Below are 18,001 nucleotides of genomic sequence, written 5' to 3' on the forward strand. Positions count from 1 at the left end.
TAATTGATGAAAGGAGGAAATATAAAAATGGAGTAAATGAAGCAGGCGAAAAGGAATACAAACGTCTCAAAAATGGGATCGACAGGAAGTGCAAAATGGCTAGACAGGGATGGCTAGAGGACAAATGTAAGGATGTAGAGGCTTATCTCACGAGGGGTAAGATAGATACTGCCTACAGGAGAATTAAAGAGACCTTTGGAGAAAAGAGAACCACTTGTATGAATATCAAGAGCTCAGATGGAAACCCAGTTCTAAGCAAAGAAGGGAAAGCAGAAATGTGGAAGGGGTATATAGAGGGTCTATACATGGGCGATGTACTTGAGGACAATATTATGGAAATGAAAGAGGATGTAGATGAGGATGAAATGGGAGATACGATACTGCGTGAAGAGTTTGACAGAGCACTGAAAGACCTGAGTCGAAACAAGGCCCCGGGAGTAGACAACATTCCATTAGAACTACTGACGCCCTTGGGAGAGCCACTCCTGACAAAACTCTACCATCTGGTGAGTAAGATGTATGAGACAGGCGAAATACCCTCAGACTTCAAGAAGAATATAATAATTCCAATCCAAAAGAAAGCAGGTGCTGACTGATGTGAAAATTACTGAACTATCAGTTTAATAAGTCACGGATGCAAAATACTAACGCGAATTCTTTACAGACGAATCGAAAAACTGGTAGAAGCCGACCTCGGGGAAGATCAGTTTGGATTCCGTAGAAATATTGGAACACGTGAGGCGATACTGACCCTACAACTTATCTTAGAAGCTAGATTAAGGAAAGGCAAACCTACGTTTCTAGCATTTGTAGACTTAGAGAAAGCTTTTGACAATGTTAACTGGAATACTCTCTTTCAAATTCTAAAGGTGGCAGGGGTAAAATACACGGAGCGAAAGACTATTTACAATTTGTACAGAAACCAGATGGCAGTTATAAGAGTCGAGGGGCATGAAAGGGTTCAAATGGTTCAAATGGCTCTGAGCACTATGGGACTCAACTGCTGTGGTCATCAGTCCCCTAGAACGTAGAACTACTTAAGGGGCTCCGGAAAGGCCCAAAATCATTAAAAGTTCAATTTTTACTTTTTTGCGTTTTCTGAATCTGCATACTATTACCTTTTAATAGATATACAATTTATTCAATTCCGAAGACTACAACTATTTTTAAATTTTTTTTGAAATGTGTTCTACATGGGCGTGACCCACTGTGGAGCTGTTAAACTGCTGTCAAATGGTGTTATTATTAACGTCCGTGTTCATCAGGTACATTTTAGTGATGTGAGATAAAGTATGTGTTGTGGCTAACCTGTGATGCTTCAATATATATCGCTGGTGTGATTGTCGATTGTTTCATGTTTATTTACTCTGTCGTTATCTCGAAAATATTCGTAATTAATTCTGTTTCTTGAGTCTCTGTTTTGTTGAAGTATAATAATGTGTAAAAGTAAAGTTATTAGAAATCTTCTGAAGGCTTTTAAGGAAAGGAGAAATGTTGGAAAGCCAAAGGTATGTGTTATTACTGTAAACAATAAAGACGATAACCAAGTGAGTGAACCTAACCTCTCAAGTACACCTGCCCATAGCAGTCAAAGTGGGAAAGAAAATACTTCACAGAAGAAGCTTGGTTCAATGAGTGAAAACTATGAAAGTTTTATGGGCGAATCGGATGTGAATGAAATATTTGATATGTCGGTTCTCAAAGGAATTTTTTCAAACTGTGTAAGATGTATTCATTGTAGTGAAGTTGGTCTGGAACTCTCCATAATAAAGCACGTAGGACTTGCTGGTGAAATACAACTGAAATGTGATAAGTGTTCATACATGACCACCTTTTGGAACGGTGTTGCAGTAACTGCAACTGAAGAAAATGGTAGCAAAATCTACGAACACAACATTAGATTTGTTTATTCCTTGCGTTCAGTTGGTAAGGGTGCTACTGCAGGTGCAATTTTCTGTGGCATCATGAATCTTCCAAATCCCCCAACCAAGTTTACGACCTACAATAAATTAATAGGGTCTAAAGTAGAAGATGTCTGTAGAGAATCTATGAAGAACGCTGTGGAAGAGGCAGTAATGGAAAATAATGGTAACAGAGATTTGACTGCAGCGTTCGATGGTACCTGGCATAAACGGGGACACACATCTCTTCATGGTGTAGTATCTGCCACCAGTATGTATACAGGGAAAGTTTTAGATGTAGCAGTAATATCAAAGTATTGTAGATGTCCACAAAAATATAAAGGTACACATGAAAATAATTGCAAAGCTAACTATAGTGGCAGTAGTGGAGGAATGGAAGTGGCTGGTGTTGCCAGTATATTCCAGCGTTCTGAGGCGTGTGATAAAGTGCGATATGTTAATTACCTTGGTGACGGTGATTCTAAAAGTTTCAAACATGTTCAAGGACTGAAGCCCTATGGTGATGCTGTTGTAGTGCAGAAATTTGAGTGTATTGGACACATACAGAAGCGAATGGGAACAAGATTCGGCGACTGAAAGCTTCATACAAAAAACAAAAACTCAGTGATGGTAAAGGGTTGGATGGGAAGGGAAGGTTAACTGACAGTGTAATTGACAAAATGCAGAACTATTATGGAATGGCTATTAGGCAAAATACACAAAGTGTCGACGAAATGAAGAAGGCTGTTTGGGCTCTTTTTTTTTCATACTTCTTCAACCGATGAAAATCCCCAACATAGCTTGTGTCCCAAAGAAGAAGACAGTTGGTGTAAATACAACAAAGGATTGCTAACTGGTGAAGTGTACACTCATAAGCATAGTCTGCCTCATGCAATAATGGAGGTGATAAAACCTATTTTCAGAGACTTAGCAGCACCTGAACTGTTGAAAAATTGTATTCACGGTAAAACTCAAAACCCCAATGAAAGTGTAAATAGTGTAATATGGTCGAGAATCCCCAAGACTGTATTTGTTGGAATAGAAACACTTCACTTTGGTGTGTATGATGCTGTTGCGACTTTCAATGATGGCAACATTGCAAGGTGCAAGGTATTTAGAAATATGGGAATGAAGATAGGTTCTAACATGGTACGAGCAATGCTTGCTTTAGACAAGGAACACCTTCGCGCTGCAGACAGGGCTGTAAAGAGTATAGAAACATAAGCAAGAGTAAACAGGAGGAGGAACGAGAGGAAGCTGGAGGAGGAGTTTGCAGAGGATGAAGATAATCCATCCTATGGACCTGGAATGCACTAAAAAGTTAATACAATCTTTGTCGCTCGATTCCCAAAACTTTTATTTTCTCATACTAATTACACGTTTTCTAAGGATCTTCCAAACATATTTGTTTCAGACTTTCAGTAAATGTTACACAGTACCTTCTGCATAATTTAACACAGTCTTTTTCCAAAAAACTGTATATTTTTGAATATATAAATAAAAAACTGCAAAAAAACGTTGTGAATTTTCATTACAATTCAAAAAAAATCATCTTTAATAACTGAACTAAAATTTTGTAAAATCCCTGTGTTAAGTTGTAGCCCATATTCCAATAAATAATGTGTAAAAAGTTCAACTTCCTACCTCAAATACTTTGTGAGGAAAGATGTAATTTATAAGCGTTATTTTAACATTGCAAGTATAGGGCGTTCCGGAGCCCCTTAAACCTAACTAACCTAAGGACATCACACACATCCATGCCCGAGGCAGGATTCGAACCTGCGACCGTAGCAGTCGCACGGTTCCGGACTGCGCGCCTAGAACCGCGAGACCACCGCGGCCGGCGGCATGAAAGGGAAGCAGTGGTTGGGAAGGGAGTGAGACAGGGCTGCAGCCTCTCCCCGATGTTATTCAATCTGTATATTCAGCAAGCAGGGAAGGAAACAAAAGAAAAATTCGGAGTAGGTATTAAAATCCATGGAGAAGAAATAAAAACTTTGAGGTTCGCCGATGACATTGTAATTCTGTCAGAGACAGCAAAGGACTTGGAAGAGCAGTTGAACGGAATGGACAGTGTCATGAAAGGAGGGTATAAGATGAACATCAACAAAAGCAAAACGAGGATAACGGAATGTAGTCGAATTAAGTCAGGTGATGCTGAGGGAATTAGATTAGGAAATGAGACACTTAAAGTAGTAAAGGAATTTTGCTATTTGGGGAGCAAAATAACTGATGATGGTCGAAATAGAGAGGATATCAAATGTAGACTGGCAATGGCAAGGAAAGCGTTTCTGAAGAAGAGAAATTTGTTAACATCGAGTATAGATTTAAGTGTCAGGAAGTCGTTTCTGAAAGTGTTTGTATGGAGTGTAGCCATGTATGGGAGTGAAACATGGACGATGAATAGTTTGGACAAGAAGAGAATAGAAGCTTTCGAAATGTGGTGCTACAGAAGAATGCTGAAGATTAGATGGGTAGATCATATAACTAATGAGGAGGTATTGAATAGAACTGGGGAGAAGAGAAGTTTGTGGCACAAGTTGACTAGAAGACGTGATCGGTTGGTAGGACATGTTCTGAGGCATCAAGGGATCACCAATATAGTATTGGAGGGCACCGTGGAGGGTAAAACTAAACAGATTCAGAAGGATGTAGGTTGCAGTAGGTACTGGGAGATGAAGAAGCTCACAGGACAGAGTAGCATGGAGAGCTGCATCAAACCAGTCTCAGGACTGAAGACCACAACATCAACAACTTGTGGTAACAAATCTATGTTACAGGTATTTATATACAAACGTTCCGCTTTAATAAATTATTGTAAAGGCCACCTTTTTGACTGATGTTTCTCAGGAAGAAACCATTCGACAGGAGGGCTTGTATCTGTGTGTTATTATTTGGAGCGAGGCTCTTTAGTAATCTACGTTTCGATTTGTTGTATTGTAAGAAAATCAATGTTTTAATTTGTCATGCTGTAAGCTAGTCAATTGTAATTATTACTTGGTGTTGGTTACAGCAAATCGCTACTTAATTGTAAGTTGTCACTACTGTTTTCGTGGAATACCACTGTTTCTAATCAGGTGCATCAGCTCCTGTGAGTAGATACTGTTTGAAAAGATATGTGGCTAACATTTACGTTATTTGGTATTTGTGTATTCGAGCTTAAATTTTAAAGTGTTCACTAAGTGAAGCTGTGTAATTATTCTTAGTCTTTTAAAAATTTGCTCACAACAGTGAACATGGCTATAGCACCTTTTACAAGTTTTAATAATTTATATGGTAATTGGTAGTTCATTTCTATGGAACTGGATTACGCGAAAATTTGCGAAAGTGCAGCTGAATTTCCTAACTCAGGCTTTAACCTGTATAGTTGTTACCTAAGCTCTGTGAAAGTGATGTCAGTTTTGAAACGTTCTTGGCCGGCCGCGGTGGTCTCGCGGTTCTAGGCGCGCAGTCCGGAACCGCACGACTGCTACGGTCGCAGGTTCGAATCCTGCCTCGGGCATGGATGTGTGTGATGTCCTTAGGTTAGTTAGGTTTAAGTAGTTCTAAGTTCTAGGGGACTGATGACCACAGCTGTTAAGTCCCATAGTGCTCAGAGCCATTTGAACCATTTGAAACGTTCTTTTCCTGAGTTACAATCAGTGAGTAAAATTTGTAATTCGATGTTGATTTCATGTGCATCGCCATCAAACTGTTAAGCTGTTATACTTGTAACATGGTGTCATTAGAAACTGTAACATGAAGTAAGGGCATGTATATTTAATCGTGAAGGAAAACTAAGTTTTGAACTTTAATATTAAAATACAATCTTCCTCTAATAAATTATCCTTTGATAAAATGTGTAAAGTAATTTCGGCCCAGCACCTTATCATTTTCTGCCCGCTGCTACCAACTAATTAGTATTATACCCTTGTCATAAAGAACGTGTGTAAGCACTGGGACGAACGGATTTTAAGTCCTGCATTCACTTCTGTCCATGTATTATCCATCACTGTACTGTAGTCCCGAACTTAGTACAGTTTGTGTTCTTTACAGATGAGGCCTCATTCAGCCATGATGGTGTTTTTAACAGCTGCAACAGGCATGTCTGGAGCGAGGACAACCCACACACCCCTCACATCTGTCACCATCAGGAACGATTCTCTGTCACCATTTGGGCTGGTATTGTGCAAGGTCATTAAGCAGTATCTTGTATCTTAGTTTCTGCCTCCTCATTTGACTGGTCCACATTACCTGGTGTACCTGCGAGATATGCTTCCACAGTTCTTGTAGACTGAACACCTTGTTGTCTGCAAAAGAATGTGGTTTCAACATAATGGTGCACCGGCCCAGTCGATGTCAATGTACATGAACAACTGAACAACACATACTCTCAACGTTGGATTAGAAGGGGAGGTTCTGTCCCATGACAGGTGCCGTCACCAGATCTCACACCTCTGCACTTTTTCCTCTGCGGTTACGTCAAGATGTTTATGTATGCAACACCTATAGAAAAGCATGAAGACCTGCTTGCTAGGGTCCAAGCTGCCTTTCTCCTGATATAACAGACACCTGGTATCTTTGAGAAGTGCAGCAGAACTTCATGCACTTTTCCATCCGTGCGCTGAGACTGACGGTCCTCACTTTAAACAGTTACTATGAGCTATGTTGTTGTTATGCATTGTAGGCTGCGCATGTCCCTAACACAATAAATATGCGTTTTTGGGCATTGGTTCCCCATCTCAATATAAAAAGTTGAGGACACACTATCACCTGTTTCAATCTGACCCAAAATATTTGAGACACCCTGTATAGTAGAACTGAAGATATGGGTACCGATGATTTGGAAAGAAGGGGTGAGATGAATAATGGGAGAATTGAAGTTGTGATGCTGGCTGTGAGTCGTGCCAGTGTAAGGCAGGGTTCAGTCGGTGTCTGTGTCCCAGATCCGGCAAACAATTTCAACCCACCAATAAGTTTCAAATTCACTACTTATGTAGTGAGAAGAGAGTGAGTGGATCTACTGGGGAGTAGCCAAGCCGAACTGAACAACCGTACCAAATAAATATGCACAACTTTACCTTTAAAGGCACTGGAATTATGTAGTCTAACATTTCATCGCAAAATTATCCTGGGTTTAGATGTCTATGCTGCTCACATGGAAGAGACGCTTGCTAATGGAGAACTGTGATAATTGCTGGAAACGCGAACAATCATAGCCCTCGTTTCATTTCCACACTTCATTTAAAGTAAAGGGAATATTCCATTATGCGTAACAAGAAAAATTGAAAGGAGTCTTCCCAGAAACAATTCAGGTGGACGTCTCAGAGCCATTTGCGGCTTATTTTGAGATATACAATGGAATTTAACACCTTGACTGTGTCGGTACGGAGCTGCCACAAGTAAGCTAGTGTGGCGCTAGAAGACCCTACATGTGGTGTTTGCAACGCAGTACATCCTGTTTGTAGGAAGCCTACTGTGAAATGTTGATCATTCCAGATTCATTTGTCGTTAACACAAAAATATACAACTGGCCTGACTGCTCCTAATGGTCAACGAAAGACAGACAGTGTAACGAAAGTTTAGAATCTAAAGTGTACATGCCCTTGATGCTTATTGACTCCTTTGCACCACTGTTGCAAAGCTATCATGTACAGAAAATATTTACCACAAGACATGAATATATCAGTTATGTACGACTTGCACGAAACAAACTGCGCCAGTAAAGGAAATACGTTCTGCGGCATTATACACTGTCCAGTAACATTAATGTGACCACTTGTCAGAAGACAGAATAGCGACCTTTCCCAGCGCAGACTGCTGCGAGACGTATGGGAAGAGCGTCGCGAAGGTTCTGGAAGATATGTGGAGTCATACAGACTCCAATGCAGTGACCAGCTGCTTCTCGGTTGAGGATCCATGGTGCGAAAAGCGCGATACAGATGGCCCAACAGATTCTAGACTGGGTTTAAATCCGGGGAGCCTGGGGGCCAGGGGTGCACGGTAAACTCATCCTGGTGTTCTTCGAATCATGCACGTATACTGTGAGCTGTGTGACATGTTGCATTGTCCTGCTGGTACGTGCAATCGTGCCGAGGAAAAACGCCGTGATCCCCATTGCGGCATAGACCATATCAGGAGTATCAAGACACCTCTATGTAATGCGGAATTTACCAATAGATGTCATGCAACGCAGACCCGCCAGTATAAAAGGGCACACGTTCGTGAAGTTACTTCAAAATGAAGCGGTAGCCCCGCACATGTTGCATAAACAACAGCTAAATATTTCAGTCACAGTAATTTAAGCTGCTCAATAGATTATATGAATGCGTGGTGTCTGTTCTTCCAGGCACGTCCGAAAGAACAGACACCACATGGAATCTGCAGTTCGGACACATTTTATGTAAATTGAAGGTGGTGAGGAGAGAAAGGAAAGGAAAGGGAAGGGATTGCTTGAAGTGAGCTGCATCAGGACATTATGCGGAATGAGTGAAAATGTGTGCCCAACCACGATTCGAACCTGGGACCTTCTGCTTACTAGCAGGCGCGTTAGCCACTGTGCCATACAAGACAGTGTTTTCTGCAACTGTGCGGACCATCTCTGCACGCCTGACGGCCGACCGACACTCCCACGGAGCGCAACCTATTCGGAGCCCCTGTCCATTTGCTCCATGTTAGCTACTCTGAGATCCCCGCAGGAGGTCGGACGTATTTGTGCATACGCACTGAAGAAGATAGATCCATTGCTCAGCTAGGTATGAATATGCAGTGTCTGTTCTTTTGGACATGCCTGAATGAAGAGACACCAAGCAAAATTTCGTGCAGCATTTTACTTAATTTGAGGCAGCACAGTAAGTACGGCGGAAAACGAAAAGAAATTCAGTTATTTATCGAGTGAAGATATCAGACGAGCAAAATTCAAATTTTATCACCAAATAGTATCCGATAAATAGGATGGTAAGTATTTCATATGGGCCAGAACGCCTTCTCTCAGCCCAGGCTCCAGCATTTGGCGAGCAGTACAGCCATAACAATAGCCACCTCTGCTCAGAATGCAAAGGCGCGTCTGCAGCAACAAAAGGGTTTTTAGCACTAAGTTATACTGCCAGGCCGTTGCGCACGCCAATTCAAGCGGCCTGCCAGAGACGCTATCGCCAGACACGTTCTTCGTTTGATTTCCTGATACGAAACGAGAGAGCAATACAAAAATTGGACACGGGTGGTAGTAAGGATCCAAACAGGACCAAAAGCTGAGTAGTCTCGTGTGCCATCACGCTCTGTGCGCTGTGAGAACAATGGACGCTAATTAGTTGGCCTATCGGACGGGCCACTTGAAGTTTCAAGCACAGTGGCCTGGTTGGCTAAGGTCAGAGCTAATCAACTCGGAAACAGGGCAATCTATCAAATTTTTTTCTTAACAATTATTTCTCAACACAACCTACTCTGCTACATTCTTACAAGCTTTTCAGACTGTTTCTGTCTATCCTCTCCGAACCCGGTGCGCTTGCAGATTATCTAACGGCTTCCAGGCGCAACAATAATTTGGTTTCCAGTATTTCGCATAGTTACTGACCGATTTTAAAATTCAAAGTGCTGTCATAATCAATTCGTCAAGAAGTATAATCTTGTATTAAAAGTTGAACACAATAAGACAAGTTTTACAGTTAGAAACAGTGTGTTTGTCTTGAGGCAGTGTAGCTGATGGTGCGCAAATACCTGGACTTTATTCACCCAGTATTTGAGGATGTGGACACTTAGCGACTACAAACAAACTTTAAACATAATTTAAAACCTTTTCTAGACTTTTTCTGGCTTACGTGCTTGATATAAAATTTTTAACACATTAACTCATTTGCAAATAATCAGACGTTTGAAGCTGTTTTATACAAGGAATTTAGAGTATTTCAATAATCAGAATTTACTGGTTCCCTGACATCTCTTTCGTCTTTAGCAGTGGCAAGAAAAGATGGTACGGCTACCGAAAACCCTGGATGCTAACGTTTATTTATGAGTTTGAACTTCACAACTACTAAAGTAGAATCAGAAGAAAAGCAAATAAAATCAGAAAAAGGTCACCACTTTCGAGAACGAACTCATTTGTAATAAAACTTAAGAAAATAACCCATCAACTTCAGAAGGCTACGTAATGCGAATGGTAAGCATTGCGCAGAACGAAGTATTTGATTGACAACTTGGCAATAGCATTCGACAAACTATTGAAACTGAATTGCGTTACAATTTTATTGACAGCAAAGAACAGAACACAAAACAGCTAATGTTTATCAGTGCAAGTTCCAAGTACGCCTGACATACGTGAAGCGAATGCACTATTTTAGTTAGAAATGTATTTAGTGGAAGACAACGGCATTTCTGGCAGTCGCTAAAATACCGATCTGTGCGACTCGATTTTTTTTTAAGAACAGGTTAGATGAAACAGGTTTTACTGCACTTGTCATAACTAGATAGTATAGCAAGGCTCAGAGATGGGATCTAGATATGTCTTTTTATGGCGATCGTCATTTAAAAGTTGCTGTGAACTTTGCTTGTTGCAGGAAAGTTCAAAATGTTTATGCCAATAAAAAACTGAATCTTCATTTCAGTCTACTAGTTCGTTAACTCAAAGTAAGTTGTTTAGGTTTCGCAACCAAGGTTTAGACAACCCAGCATATATTAAGGTAATAATTTAGAAAAGGGTTGTCCAGATTTTTAATTTACCTGGGCCAAATTGGATAAAGACGAGTATTTTGGGGCCCCACGAAATCTACTTAACACCAACAATAACCGTTGAGGCAAAAAAAAAAAAAAACGGCCGGAGGTTTGGAGATATATAGTTAACACGTCTAAGTAATTAAGAATTTATTAATTTATGAATCTTCATTTTAAAAAGAGAGATGTAATTAATTTGACATTTTATAAATTATATTTCATTAACCATTTATACACAGAAGCGCCAAAGGAACTGGTATAGAAATTCGTATTCAAATATAAAGATATGTAAACAGTCAGAATATGGTTCTGTGGTCGGCAACGCCTGTATAAGACAAGTGACTGGCGCAGTTGTTAGAATGATTACTGCTGCTACAATGGCAGGTTATCAAGATTTAAGTGAGTTTGAACGTGATGTAGTCGACGCACGAGCAATGGGACACAGCATCTCCGAGGTAGCGATGAAGTGGGAATTTTCCCGTACGACCATTTCACGAGTGTATCGTCAATATCAGGAATCCGCTAAAACATCAAATCTCCGACATCGCTGCGGACGGAAAAAGATCCTGCAAGAACGAGACCAACGACGACGGAAGAGAATCACTGAGACAGAAGTGCAACCATTCGCAAATTGCTGCAGATTTCAATGGTGGGCCATCAACGAAACATCATCGATATGGGCTGTTGTAGCCGAAGGCCCACTCATGTCACTGCACGACACAAAGCTTTACGCCTCGTCTTGGCCTGTCAGCACCGACATTGGACTGTTGATGACTGAAAACATGTCGCCTGGTCGAACGAGTCTCGTTTCATATAGTATCCAGCGGATGGACGTGTACGGGTATGGAGACAACCTCAAGAACCCATGGACCCTGCATGTCAGCACGGGACTGTTCAAGTCAGTGGAGGCTCCCTAATGGTGTAGGGCGTGTGCAGCTGGAGTGCTATGGAACCCCTGATACGTCTAGAAATGACTGTGACAGGTGACACGTACATAAACATCCTGTATGATCACCTGCATCCATTCGTGTCCATTTTGCATTCCGACGGTCTTGGGCAATTCCAGCAGGACAACGCGAATCCCCACACTTCCAAAATTGCTACAGAGCAGCTCCAGGAACACTCTTCTGACTCTGAACTCTTCCGTTGGCCACCAAACTCCCCAGACATGAACATTGTTTAGCATATCTGGGATGCATTGCAGCGTGCTGTTCAGAAGAGATCTCCTCTCTCTCACACTCTTACGGATTTATGGACAGCCATGCAGGACTCATGGTGTAAGTTGCTTCTAGTACTACTTCAGACATTAGTCGAGTCCATGCCACGTCGTGTTGCGGCACTTCTTCATGCTAGCGGAGGCCCTACACGATATTGTCTAGCGGTTCTGGCGCTGCAGTCCGGAACCGCGGGACTGCTGCGGTCGCAGGTTCGAATCCTGCCTCGGGCATGGGTGTGTGTGATGTCCTTAGGTTAGTTAGGTTTAAGTAGTTCTAAGTTCTAGGGGACTTATGACCTAAGATGTTGAGTCCCATAGTGCTCAGAGCCATTTGAACCATTTGAACCTACACGATATTAGGCAGGTGTACCAGTTTCTTTGGCTCTTCAGTGTATATAAGGAATTACAATAGAATTAATGCGTCATTTGACTTTGAATTTGGGGGACTATTGTATCCACATCTGGTTCGATGAAAGTGATTGCAATTCTAAGTGTGAGATTTTGGTTCCATTTTTACTCTCTGTGTGCTTTACTCTTGAAAATAACTGTTCACAAAACGCATTTACTTTCAAATAAAGATGACATACATACTTCATGACTGTACAGCAAGGGGTATTTCAGTCTGGACAGGAATGATGCGTAAAGGACCAACAAAGATACATGATCAAATTATTCTTTTAGCTATATGACAGATTGCAACTCTATGCATTCCATCTGAAAATCTTCTAGCAACGAAGCTGTATTGTTTGTTACAGATGTCACATTAACACAAAATATTTGCCTTTTTTTAAAAATCCTGAAATCGAGTTCCAGATTCTCGCATCAAATCGAAAAGTGTGTTTCATCCCATTTTAAGTCACATAAATGAGAAGTCAAATTACCCAAAAGTGCTAAATCTGGCGTCCTATTGGCATCGACAACTTCTAGCATAGATTTTGCTTTTGCTATCTTCAACAATTTGATTTCGTTAATTATGCTGTAAAATCTTTTCAACACCTGGTCTCGATTGAGCCGCCGTACTTCCGTAAAACTACGACACCACCACACACAGCATCCAAACCTTCAGAGGAATTCCTGGAATTGACGATGTACCGACCATCTGCTATGGTAGAAATTGCACACGAAAGTAGAAATATTCCATGGAAACCCGTTAGGACGTTCATATTCAAATACGGTTCTTATTTGTAGCAATGTATATACAGGGCGGTCCATTGATAGTGACCGGGCCAAATATCTCACGAAATAAGCATCAAACGAAAAAACTACAAAGAACGAAACTCGTCTAGCTTGAAGGGGGGAAACCAGATGGCGCTAAGGTTGGCCCGCTAGATGGCGCTGCCATAGGTCAAACAGATATCAACTGCGTTTTTTTTAAAATAGGAATCCCCATTTTTATTACATATTCGTGTAGTACGTAAAGAGATATGAATGTTTTAGCTGGACCACTTTTTTCGCTTTGTGATAGATGGCGCTGAAATAGTAACAAACGTATAAGTATGTGGTATCACATAACATTCCTCCAGTGCGGACGGTATTTGCTTCGTGATACATTACCCGTGTTAAAATGGACCGTTCACAAATTGCGTAAAAGGTCGATATCGTGTGGATGTATGGCTATTGTGATCAGAATGCCCAACGGGCGTGTGCTGTGTATGCTGCTCGGTATCCTGGACGACATCATCTAAGTGTCCGGACCGTTCGCCGGATAGTTACGTTATTTAAGGAAACAGAAAGTGTTGAGCCACATGCAAAACGTCAACCACGACCTGCAACAAATGATGATGCCCAAATAGGTGTTTTAGCTGCTGTCGCGGCTAATCCGCGCATCAGTAGCAGACAAATTGCGCGAGAATCGTGAATCTCAAAAACGTCGGTGTTGAGAATGCTACATCAACATCGATTGCACCCGTACCATATTTCTATGCACCAGGAATTGCATGGCGACGACTTTGAACGTCGTGTACAGTTCTGTCACTGGGCACAAGAGAAATTACGGGACGATGACAGATTTTTTGCACGCGTTTTATTTAGCGACGAAGCGTCATTCACCAGCAGCGGTAACGTAAACCGGCATAATATGCGCTATTGGGCAACGGGAAATTTACGATGGCTGCGACAATTGGAACATCAGCGACCTTGGCGGGTTAATGTATGGTGCGGCATTATGGGACGAAGGATAATTGGCCCACATTTTATCGATGTCAATCTAAATGGGACAATGTATGCTGATTTCCTACGTAATGTTCTAACGATGTTACTACAAGATGTTTCAATGCATGACAGAATGGCGATGTACATCCAACATGATGGATGTCCGGCACATAGCTCGCGTGCGGTTGAAGCGGTATTGAATAGCATATTTCATGACAGGTGGATTGGTCGTCGAAGCCCGCACGTTCGCCGAATCTGACGTCCCCGTATTTCTTTCTGTGGGGAAAGTTGAAGGATATTTGCTATCGTGATCCACTGACAACGCCTGACAACAAGCGTCAGCGCATTGTCAATGCATGTGCGAACATTACGGAAGGCGAACTAATCGCTATTGAGAGGAATGTCGTTACACGTATTGCCAAATGCATTGAGGTTGACGGACATCATTTTGAGCATTTATTGCATTAACGTGGTATTTACAGGTAATTACGCTGTAACAGCATGCGTTGTCAGAGATGATAAGTTCACAAAGGTACATGTATCACATTGGAACAACCGAAATAAAATTTTCAAACGTACCTACGTTCTGCATTTTAATTTAAAAAACCTACCTGTTACCAACTGTTCGTCTAAAATTGTGAGCCATATGTTTGTGACTATTACAGCGCCATCCATCACAAAGCGAAACATTCATATCTCTTTACGTACTACAAGAATATGTAATAAAAATGGGTGTTCCTATTTTTTTAAAAAGGGCAGTTGATATCCGTTTGATTTATGGCAGCGCCATCTTGCGGGCCAACCATAGCGCCATCTGGTTTCTCCCTTCAAGCTAGACAAGTTTCGTTCTTTGTAGTTTTTCGTTTGACGCTTATTTCGTGAGATATTTGGCCCGGTCACGATCAATGGACCGCCCTGTATAATATCAAGTTAAACCTGTTACAACAGAATTAGGTACTGCTAGATAGCAAACATTGGCGGTAATTGCAACCCACATGAAGTTTTCTGACGTCTTTCGATTTGTAATTTTCAGAACTACGGTGAAAAAAGGTCTTTATCTCAATCGTGCAGAAATAACAGAGAATTTTCTTGCATTTCCATAAATTTATTTCATTATACGTCTCTAAATCTCTTAGTATTGCAGTTTCAAGTGAAGTACACACAAGTTAACGGACCAGCGCGTCTGACGGATTGACCGGTTATGAGAACGAGACTCGGGGGGTTTAAGTATAGCACGAGTGGTAAAGTTAAGAACGGGGTGGACCAATGAGAGAATAGCAATGTGTGGTGGGAGTTTCAAATTGAAAATATTCAATTTACTATAAATTTACATAAACGCAACGATATTATTGCATACGGCCTCCAGACGATATTTCGCGAAAGCCTGAATCACTTCATAATATGTACACAACTGACTTGAAAGCATTAACTCTTCGGTGGGTTTTTGTTAGTCACAACTGTACTTGTTTACTGTCACGTCAGCACGTGTTTACGATAACAATCACGAAAGCCCAAGTGCAAAAATACAGCAGTCCGGTGGTAACAACTTTATTTGGCACAACAAGCCCTTCTGAATCAAGTTTACGTTTTCTACCATATTTACTTTCGAAGAATGCCGGAGTAGTTCAACAAATAGGGCCACGTATATTTTGTTTCCTACTTCTCTCTTAGCCAAGCTATTCAACGTTCCCCAACACCGTAGTGTCCACATCTACGGAGTGCTTGACAGTGGGCATATAGAACCATTTACAGACTATTTATCGACCATTTCATCTTCGAATAGGACGGAGGAGCAATGAACACCTAAATCTTTCCGTGCGGGCTCTGATTTCTCTTATTTTAATAGGATGGTCACATTGCCAAGGAGGTGGGACTCGTCACAATATTTTCACATTCGGGGATGAAAGAAGTGATTCAAACTTCGTGAAACGATATCGCCGAAACGAGAAAAGCCTGTGTTTTAATGATTACCACACTCTCTTATCACATCCGTCACTATTTCGCGATAACAGAAAACGAGTTGCCCTTCTTTGGACTTTTCCTATCCTCACTCAATCCTTTTTGGTAAACATCCAATACTGCGCAGAAACACTTCAGAATAGGACGGACAAGTGTAGCATAGGGAACTTTTTTAGTAGATTTATTGAATCTTGTAAGTTTTCCGCCAATAAAAGGCAGTCTTTCGTTCGCCTTCCCGACATCATTTACTTTATGAGGGTTCCAATACAAGTTGTTTGCAATTGTAATTGCAATCCCTAACTGGAGCTGTAGTAAACCCAGGTATTTAGTTGAACTGACAACGACACGTTAAACTCTAGAGTTCCTTTTGCCGGCTTCTTCCGTTTCCGCAGTTCAGAAATTGTGCGTCTAAAACATGATAGTTGATGGACTCAAGAGGCGGAGAGCGTAGCTACGTAAAATGTCAAGTACTCACACTTCTTGGCACTTCAGCGGCAACTTGCAATGAATCCCAGCTTCTGCAGTACCCACAACACATCCGCAGTTAAAGAGGAGATAGCCTATCTTATCACGGCGTGCGCCAGCTTGTTAATGTCACACGGTTTGCGAAAAACATAGACAAACGTGACTACCTTATGAAGCTGTGCTAGGACTAAACACTGTACGAAATATTGTATTACGTTATTGACCTGGGTAAGACCACAGCAGAAAGTAATGGGCTGGAGCCACGAGGGTGATTTGAAAAGTTCTCGGAACGGAATAGAAAAAAAGTACTTACATCACTGAAACTTTTTTGTTTTTCGATGTAGTCTCCTTGTAGATTAATGCACTCGGTCCAACAATGTTCCAGTGCCTTGATCCCATCTCGAAAATGAGTTTCCTCCAGGCCTGCAAAACAGTTGTCAACTCCGGTTATCAATTCTTCGTTAGACGGGAATCTTCATCCCCCAAGAAAAATTGTCGGTTTATTAAGACTGACGGAGCCATATCAGGTGAATAAGGTGGGTGTGGCAACAATTCATACCTCAGTTCGTGTAATTTTGCCATGGCGACGGCACATGTGTTTGGGCGCGCATTGTCTTGATGGAAGATGACTTTCCTCCTTGCTGAACCTGGCCTTTTTCCGTGTATCAATTTGTCCAGGAGATTAGCATAGTACTCTCCAGTAATTGTTTGACCAGTGGGAAGATAATCTACAAACAGAATCCCCTTCGCATCCCAGAACACTGATGCCGTGACCTTTCCCGTCGAAGGAATTGTCTTTGCTTTCTTTGGTGGCGGAGAATCAGCATGTTTCCACTGCTTTGACTGTTGTTTTGTCTCTGGGGTATAGTAGTGCACCAAGTTTCATCTGTGGTCAAAAACCGGCGCAAAAAATCTTGTTCGTTTCTTCTAAAACGGGCCAAACATTGTTCTGATATGTCCATGCTCATGCGTTTTTAATACAGCATCAAGAGTCGCGGCACCCATCTTGCAGATAATTTTTTCATTTCTAATTCTTCAGTTACAATGTGATATACCCGTTCAGATGACATCTGGCAGTCCGCAGCTCGTGGTCGTGCGGTAGCGTTCTCGCTTCCCGTGCCCGGGTTCCCGGGTTCGATTCCCGGCGGGGTCAGGGATTTTCTCTGCCTCGTGATGACTGGGTGTTGTGTGATGTCCTTAGGTTAGTTAGGTTTAAGTAGTTCTAAGTTCTCGGGGACTGATGACCATAGATGTTAAGTCCCATAGTGCTCAGAGCCATTTGACATCTGGCAAGCGTGAGCAGTTTCACGCACTTTCAATCGGCGATCCCCCATGACCATTTTGTGCACTTTTGCAATGATTTCTGAAGTAGTCACACTTCTTGGCCGACCACTGCGCGGATCATCATCTAAGCTCTCCCGACCAACTTTAAATTCATTTGTCCACTTGGCAACAGTTGAATATGAAGGAGCAGAGTCCTCCAGTGTAGTCTGGAAATCGGTATGAATGTCCTTTGCTTTCATACCTTTCTGTATGAAGTACTTAATCACTGCTCGAAACTTGATTTTTCCCATCTTCGCAAATCACTACTAGGGAACAAAAACAGAGCCACGTCACCACCACA

The 18,001-nt window shown here is 41.6% G+C and overlaps 1 protein-coding gene across 3 annotated transcripts in view; it reads right to left on the reverse strand.

Moving 5' to 3' along the window:
• LOC126194751 (multidrug resistance-associated protein 1-like) overlaps nucleotides 1-18,001 on the reverse strand; it is a 368,141-nt gene that overhangs the window by 324,267 nt on the left and 25,873 nt on the right. Inside the window, exon 1 of one of the 3 annotated variants that reach the window (XM_049933027.1) lies at nucleotides 16,388-16,428. The exons of the other annotated variants lie outside the window; for them this stretch is intronic. The gene's annotated coding sequence lies outside the window, so the exon portion shown is untranslated. Of the gene's footprint in view, nucleotides 1-16,387; nucleotides 16,429-18,001 lie in introns of those variants that run through there. 3 annotated transcript variants of the gene reach the window in all.

Source organism: Schistocerca nitens, chromosome 7, assembly GCF_023898315.1.
Source record: "Schistocerca nitens isolate TAMUIC-IGC-003100 chromosome 7, iqSchNite1.1, whole genome shotgun sequence".
Taxonomy (NCBI): domain Eukaryota; kingdom Metazoa; phylum Arthropoda; class Insecta; order Orthoptera; family Acrididae; genus Schistocerca; species Schistocerca nitens.